Below are 7,853 nucleotides of genomic sequence, written 5' to 3' on the forward strand. Positions count from 1 at the left end.
TTGCCTCGTCGAAGGGCAGGTCCTTCCCCAGCTGCGATCCATCACCCGTCTCGCGCCCGGCAGCAGGACTGCTCGTCTCGCGCCCGGCAGCAGGACCGACCCCGTCTCGCGCCCGGCAGCAGGACCGTCCCCGTCTTGCGCCCGGCAGCAGGACCGACTCCGTCTCGCGCCCGGCATCAGGACCGACCTAGTCTCGCGCCCGGTGCTGTTGGACGGGTCGATGGAGGTTAGTTTTGGCCGGCCCTCTGGGTCTCGTTGTTGGGGGGCACCCAGGGGTGTGAAAGGTGGGTCCTTTCCGCTCGTTTCTTCGGTTGGGGTAGCGGCGGGCATCAGGTGAGGTGGTATCCAGGTCTGGGAGGCCGGGGCGGCGGCCCTGGTGGTGTCTCCGCGGTGCTCTTGGGCAGAGCCCGTGGATTGGTGTTGCCCGGTGGCCATGGCCATATGGGTGGCGTGGTCGTCGTGGGTGTGGCGTTCGGTCGCGATGAATGTTGGCCGGGGTGAAAACCTGCTCTATCCTCGGACGGACCGGCGGCGGCGTTGCTCATTCCCTTCTTGAAGGCGTCGTCGCGGCTCTCATCGGCCAGTGTGTTGCTCCAGGGGAAACTCTGATCGTCAGGTCGGGCGGTGGCGGCGCGTTGGTGTCGTAACCTTCTTGAAGGCGCCGCCTTGGAGTGCACAGTTCGTCATATGCGGCTTCATCTCTTCGCGGTGGCGTGTTCACGGTGAAGGACCTCAATTGCTCTGTTGTGCTAGGGGTGGTGTTGCTGCGCTCAACGCCTACGTATCCCGCCTTGGGTGTGTGTGTGTGTTGTGGTGGGGTGCGTTTGTTCTTGGGCTCTGGTTGATCATTGCTTTATTTATAAAGCGGGGCAAAAGCCTTTTTCGGTAATACAACAGAATTCTTTCGGTCTTAGCACATGACGAAAAAACAAACTTGTGATGGGGCTTGTGGAGTTGTGGTGGAGGTTGTTACCTGATGCAGTGGCCACACACGCGCTAGTTGAGGGCTCACGGTGCACGCCTCACAGCGACCTGGATCTCGGAGGGCCTCGACGTCGTCGGGCAGGGCGAGGAGATCGGAGAGAAGAAGAGAACGGCAGCGCGAGGACGCGAGGAGTGCATGCGTCGGGAGGATCGTGTCCAGGGCTTGTGTGCATAGCTTGGTCTTCGGCGGCCACCTCGAGCCCCTTCCGTGCGAGGGTGGCTAGGCCTCGTCCGATTTTTTGTTCGCTAGTCATAGTTGTCCCTCGTTAAATTTCGTTGGTTATATTTCGTAGATTTTTTTAGGACGAAAAAAACCAGCAGAGGTGGGAAGAAAATTGACCGGCGGAGACTACCAACTGCTCCATTAGAAATAGAGATAATCCACATACCAAATTACCAATACAGCGACACTATGGCCATGCATCTTTGCGCCACACGGCCAAATTTCGTGTTTTGACCTTTTTCTTAATTAAACTTTAGAGGATTCGAAAAAAATTAGCGATCTGATCCTTTTTCTTACTGTCGTAGTCTTTGACGGTAGGGTTACATTGCCTACCGCCAAAATCAATGGCGGTAGAACTTAACTGCGCGTCCGCGCCGTCACATCCATTTTACGTGGAAAAATACGCTACCGCCAGGACCTTTGGCGGTAGGCTGTGTATTCCTACCGCCATGTGCTTCGGCGGTAGGCCTACTTGATCATTTTTGCGCGGAGTCACATGCACGTTGCGTAGCAGGTGTAAGGCCAACTCCACCGCGCGACCCTATCCTGTCCGGGCCCGTCCGTTTGGGGGTAAAACGGACAAACCGGGCGGCCCAGCGCACGGGAGCAAACGAACTTTTGTCCGTTTTGTGTCCGCTTTCGACCCATCCGCGGCCCAAGTTTGCGCCGCTTTTGGGGTAAAACGGACACCACGCGGACACGCCGGTCGTCTGCGCGTGTCCTCCCCTGGACCTCCGCTGGCCCGCTCGTCGGTGGCACAGGATGGGCCTTTTTCTATCCGCCCCCCTCCCTCCCTCACGCCGCATCCCACTCCACTCTTCTCCACTCTTCCCCACTCTTCCCCTCGCCGCCCGCCGCCGCCGCCGCTACCATTGCGGCCGTGCAACACGGATGCGCGCTCGCCCAACCCCTTCCCCTCGTCGCCGCCGAGCTACCCAACCACGGCCACCTAGTTTGCGCACCCGCCGGCCGGATTCGGGGCGGATCCGGTCGGTCTTGAGCTCGCCCGGCTGTGGGAGGCCGGGCCGCGCCATGGACTGGCCGGGCACCTCGCCGGAAGGCCCTGGCAGGGCCGCAAGGTCACATGCAGGCAATGGCTCGTCCTCTAGCCGCTCGGATCTCCGCCGTCGGTGGCCCGCCGGCAGATACGCGAATGGCGGCTGGCCGGGCTCGGTGCTTGGCCAAAAGCTCATCGGCGCACCGTTGCCCCTCATCAAGTGCGACCACTGCCCAAGGATGATCGTGCGCCGCGTGTCCACAACGCCGGAGCATTCCGGATGGGTGTTCTTCAAGTGCTTAAACGATGGGGTACGTGTTTTTTTAGCTTCGGTTTGTGCTCTCGGATTAGATTAGTTGTGCTAACTTTAAGTTTTATTGTGTAAAATGGATGCAAGTTTTGGTATTGGTAAGAAGAGTACATCGATATATTGATAGAGCGAAATCTAGTACATTTAGCTAGCCTAGAGGCTGTAGATGAAACAAGTGCACTTGTTGCTAGATTAGAGGCTAGGCACAATACTACGTGTGAGGAAGCAACGTCGACTTCTGGCTTGAAGAAGAAAGGAGGATGCAACGTCGAGCCTCCTCCACAGATCAACAATGAGTGCATCGAGAAGGCCCTAACCCAACTCAAGGGAGCAGTTATGGAAGTTGGGTATCTACTCAAATGTATTCTTGTGGTTCTTGTTTTCTTTGGCCTTACTTTACTAGTCAAAATGTGATAATGTATTGTCATGTATCAAAAATGAATGATGAAAAAAAGTTTAAGGACTTGCAAAGAAAAATGCACGCGGACAAGATGCGGCCGGGAAGCGTCCGCGCGCTGGACTCATTGCCACCGCATTTTGGAAACTGCCCGGACACGACCCCATTCCTCTACCCAAACGGACAGAATCCGGATAAAACGGACGTCCGTTTGGGGTCGCGCGATGAAGTTTGCCTAATACCGTCTGTGGCCTCCTGTTCACACACCCCCAGCTTGTGAGCGTAGGCTGCTCCATCTCGAATAAACAAAGATGAAACGAGGCCCTTGCACTTAAACTGAGAAGAAGGAATTGTCTGTGTTTATAACCAAACAGTGATAAGGCTGTAGAACAGACTAGACATCAAGTTGCAGACCTGGCATGACACTGCACATGTATAGTCTATGTCAATCGTCACAACGAGCATTGGCCTACCTTTGCTATGAGCTAGGTACACGTGAGTTGCAAATTACTACACCTAGAGATAGCATGCATGTGTTGATCAGCCTTTCCAGGAGACAGTAAAAAAGAAAAGGAAAAACCTACAACTAGTAGTAGGAGTACTGTACTAGAGCAAAGCCTACGCTCATGCATGCATGCTACGCTTTGAATAATGGTTGAATAATGGAAAAGACATGCCCACTGACTGAAATGTCTTTGAATAATGGAAAGGACATGCATGCTACGCTTTGGCATTGCCTTTACTAGTGCAGACCTTACACTAAGTAGAAAACAGGGCTACCGTTCAACCCTGGACAGCCCGTTAGTCTCGGTTCTTCAAGAAGCGGGACCAATGGGGATATTAGACCCGGTTCGTGAGTTTAGGGGGCCGGCCGGGGCCTCGTGGGCATTGGTCCCGATTCGTGTAGAACCATTTGTCCCGGTTCGAGCCACGAACCGGGACCAATGGTCCTCGCTGCTGGCCCACAACCATTGATCCTGGTTTGTGGCATGAATCGGGATAGAAGGGGTGGCTTTAGTCCCAGTTCATGTCACGAACCGGAACAAATAACTTGCCTATATATACCCACCACAGCGGGAGAGCACTCCACAGTGCTCTGTTTTTCAATCCGGCGAGGAGAGGGCATTTGGGTGCTCTAGTTCACCTCCTATGCACATGAGGTGTTCGATGAAATGCCCGAGCCACACTAGTTAAGCTTTCTCCTCTCGAAGCTTGACCTAGGAGCTCTATTTTTTCGAGATTTGTCTAGATTTAGGGGGCCGTCACGCCCCGTCCCCGTTTTCACCGCCATTGATCGCCCGCGTCAATCTCGTCGCCGGCACCACTGTGGTGAGCCTCTTGTTCTTATCTTCTTTATGATACTTGTCTGATTTTCTTACTTTAGATAGATATTTGTCTGATTTTCTTAATTTTGACACACATAATTATATGTAATGCACGCAGATGAACTGACAATGGATGTATGGTGACAGACACACCTCCGAGTACATTAAGGGCGTGCATATTTTTCTCGAAGTGGCTGAGGCAAACAAGCAGAATGGTTTTATGTGTTGTCCATGCAGTAAATGTGGGAATACGAGGTCTTACTCTGACCAAAAAATCCTTCACACCCACCTGCTTTACAAGGGTTTCGTGCCACACTATAATGTTTGGACGAGGCACGGAGAAATAGGGATTATGATGGAATACGGCGAAGAAGAAGAGGACGATGACAACTATGTGCCCCCTGAATACGGTGATGCTGCAACGGGGGGAGCTATTGAAGATCAAGAGGAACCAGACGATGTGCCTGATGATGCTGCAACGGGGGAAGCTGCTGAAGATCAAGAGAAACCAGACGATGTGCCCGATGATAATCTCCGCCGAGTCATTGTCGATGCAAGGACGCAATGCGAAAGTCAAAAGGAGAAGCTGAAGTTCGATCGCATGTTAGAGGATCACAAAAAAAGGTTGTACCCCAATTGTGAAGATGGCAACACAAAGCTGGGTACCGTACTGGAATTGCTGCAGTGAAAGGCAGAGAATATTGTGCCTGACAAAGGATTTGAGAAGGTACTGAAAATATTGAAGAAGAAGCTTCCAAAGGATAATGAATTTCCCGACAGTACGTATGCATCAAAGAAGGTCGTATGCCCTCTAGGATTGGAGGTGCAGAAGATACATGCATGCCCTAATGACTGCATCCCCTACCACGGTGCGTATGAGGATTTGAACGCATGCCCGGTATGCGGTGCATTGCGGTATAAGATCAGACGAGATGACCCTGGTGATGTTGACGGCGAGCCCCGTGGGAAGAGAGTTCATGTGAAGCTGATGTGGTATGCTCCTATAATACCACGGTTGAAACGACTGTTCAGAAACAAAGAGCATGTCAAGTTGATGTAATGGCACAGTGAGGACCGTAAGAAAGACGGGAAGTTGAGAGCACCTGCTGACGGGTCGCAGTGGAGAAAAATCGAGCCAAAGTACTGGGCAGAGTTTGCACGTGACCCAAGGAATGTATGGTTTGGTTTAAGCATGGATGACATTAGTCCTTTCGGGGAGCAGAGCAGCAATCACAGCACCTGGCCCGTGACTCTATGTATGTAAAACCTTCCTCCTTGGATGTGCATGAAGCGGAAGTTTATTATGATGTCAGTTCTCATCCAAGGCCCTAAGCAACCCGGCAACAACATTGATGTGTACCTAAGGCCATTAGTTGAAGAACTTTTACAGTTGTGGAATGGAAATGGTGTATGTGCGTGGGATGAGCACAAACAGGAGGAATTTAACCTCCACGCATTGCTGCTTGTAACCATCAACGATTGGCCCGCTCTCAGTAACCTTTCAGGACATACAAACAAGGGATATCACGCATGCACGCACTGTTTAGCTGACACCGAAAGTATATACCTGGGAATCTGCAGGAAGAATGTGTACCTGGGCCATCGTCGATTTCTTCCGACTAACCATCAATGTCGAAAGAAAGGCAAGCATTTCAAAGGCGAGGCAGATCACCGGAAGAAGCCCGCCATGTGTACAGGTGATCACGTACTTGCTATGGTCAATGATTTACACGTAATCTTTGGAAAGGGTCCCGGCGGACTAGCTGTTCTGAGTGATGCTGGGGGACATGCACCCATGTGGAAGAAGAAATCTATATTTTGGGACCTACCCTACTGAAAAGACCTAGAGGTCCGCTATTCGATGGACGTGATGCACGTGACGAAGAACCTTTGCGTCAACCTGCTAGGCTTCTTGGACGTGTATGGTGAAGACAAAAGATACAGCTGAGGCACGGGCGGACCTGCAACGTTTGCATGAAAAAGACGGCATGCCTCCAAAGCAGTATGAAGGTCCTGCCAGCTACGCTCTTACCCAAAAAGAGAAGGAAATCTTCTTTGAATGCCTGCTTAGTATGAAGGTCGCGACTGGCTTCTCGTCGAATATAAAGGGAATAATAAATATGGCAGAGAAAAAGTTTCAGAACCTAAAGTCTCATGACTGCCACGTGATTATGACGCAACTGCTTCCGGTTGCATTGAGGGGGCTTCTACCGGAAAACGTCAGATTAGCCATTGTGAAGCTATGTGCATTCCACAATGCAATCTCTCAGAAGGTGATCGATCCTGAAATCATACCAAGGCTAAGGAGTGATGTGGTGCAATGTCTTGTCAGTTTCGAACTGGTGTTCCCACCATCCTTCTTCAATATCATGACGCACGTCCTAGTTCATCTAGTTGACGAGATTGTCATTCTGGGCCCCGTATTTCTACACAATATGTACCCCTTTGAGAGGTTCACGGGAGTCCTAAAGAAATATGTCCGTAACCGTGCTAGGCCAGAAGTAAGCATCTCCATGGGCCATCAAACAGAGGATGTCATTGGGTTTTGTGTTGACTTCATTCCTGACCTTAAGAAGATAGGTCTCCCTAAATCACGGTATGAGGGGAGACTGACTGGAAAAGGCACGCTTAGAGGGGAGACAATAATATGCAGGGACAGATATTCTTGGTCTCAAGAACACTGCACAGTTCTACAGAACTCTACCTTGGTGACCCCTTATATTGATGAACACAAGAACAGTCTGCGCTCCAAACACCCGGAGCAGTGCGACGACTAGATTACATGTGAACACATCAGGACTTTCAGCAGTTGGTTGGAAGCACGTCTCAGAGATGAAAACACTGTTTGTTATGAGTTGTACTCGTTGTCCAGCGGACCATCTTTGACTGTTTCGATTTGGAAAGGATACACGATAAGTGGGAATACATTTTACACGATCGCCCAAGATCAAAAGAGCACCAAGCAAAACAGCGGTGTCCGCTTTGATGCGGCCACCGAGAGGGGAAAGGACACATATTATGGTTACATAGTGGACATATGGGAACTTGACTACGGAGTAGATTTTAAGGTCCCTTTGTATAAGTGCAAATGGGTCAATCTGTCAGGAGGCGGGGTACAGGTAGACCCACAGTACGGAATGACAATCTTGGGTACACTAACGAACCGTTCGTCCTAGCCAATGATGTGGCACAGGTTATCTATGTGAAGGACATGTCTACCAAACCGAGAAAAAGAAAAAATAATGAAGCGAATACATCATACGATGAGCCAAAGCGCCACATAGTTCTTTCAGGAAAAAGGGGCATCGTGGGAGTGGAGGGCAAGACAGACATGTCCGAAGATTATGAAAAGTTTCATGAAATTCCTCCCTTCAAAGTGAAGGCTGACCCAAGCATCCTGATAAATGATGAAGATTATCCATGGTTATGGCGCAATAAGGAAAGGACACAAGCGAATAAAAAGTGAAGACTTTCTCCACAACTATTATGATGATACCATGCCAACTTTCAATCTTTTTGTAGTTTATTTGAAATGCATGTTGTAACAGACAAGTTTCCGTATGAAATCCTGATACTTCGAAAGAGATTGGCGCAACCCTCTCAACTTTCTTGCATAT

The sequence above is a fragment of the Triticum dicoccoides genome, chromosome 4B (assembly GCF_002162155.2).
Source record: "Triticum dicoccoides isolate Atlit2015 ecotype Zavitan chromosome 4B, WEW_v2.0, whole genome shotgun sequence".
NCBI classification, from domain to species: domain Eukaryota; kingdom Viridiplantae; phylum Streptophyta; class Magnoliopsida; order Poales; family Poaceae; genus Triticum; species Triticum dicoccoides.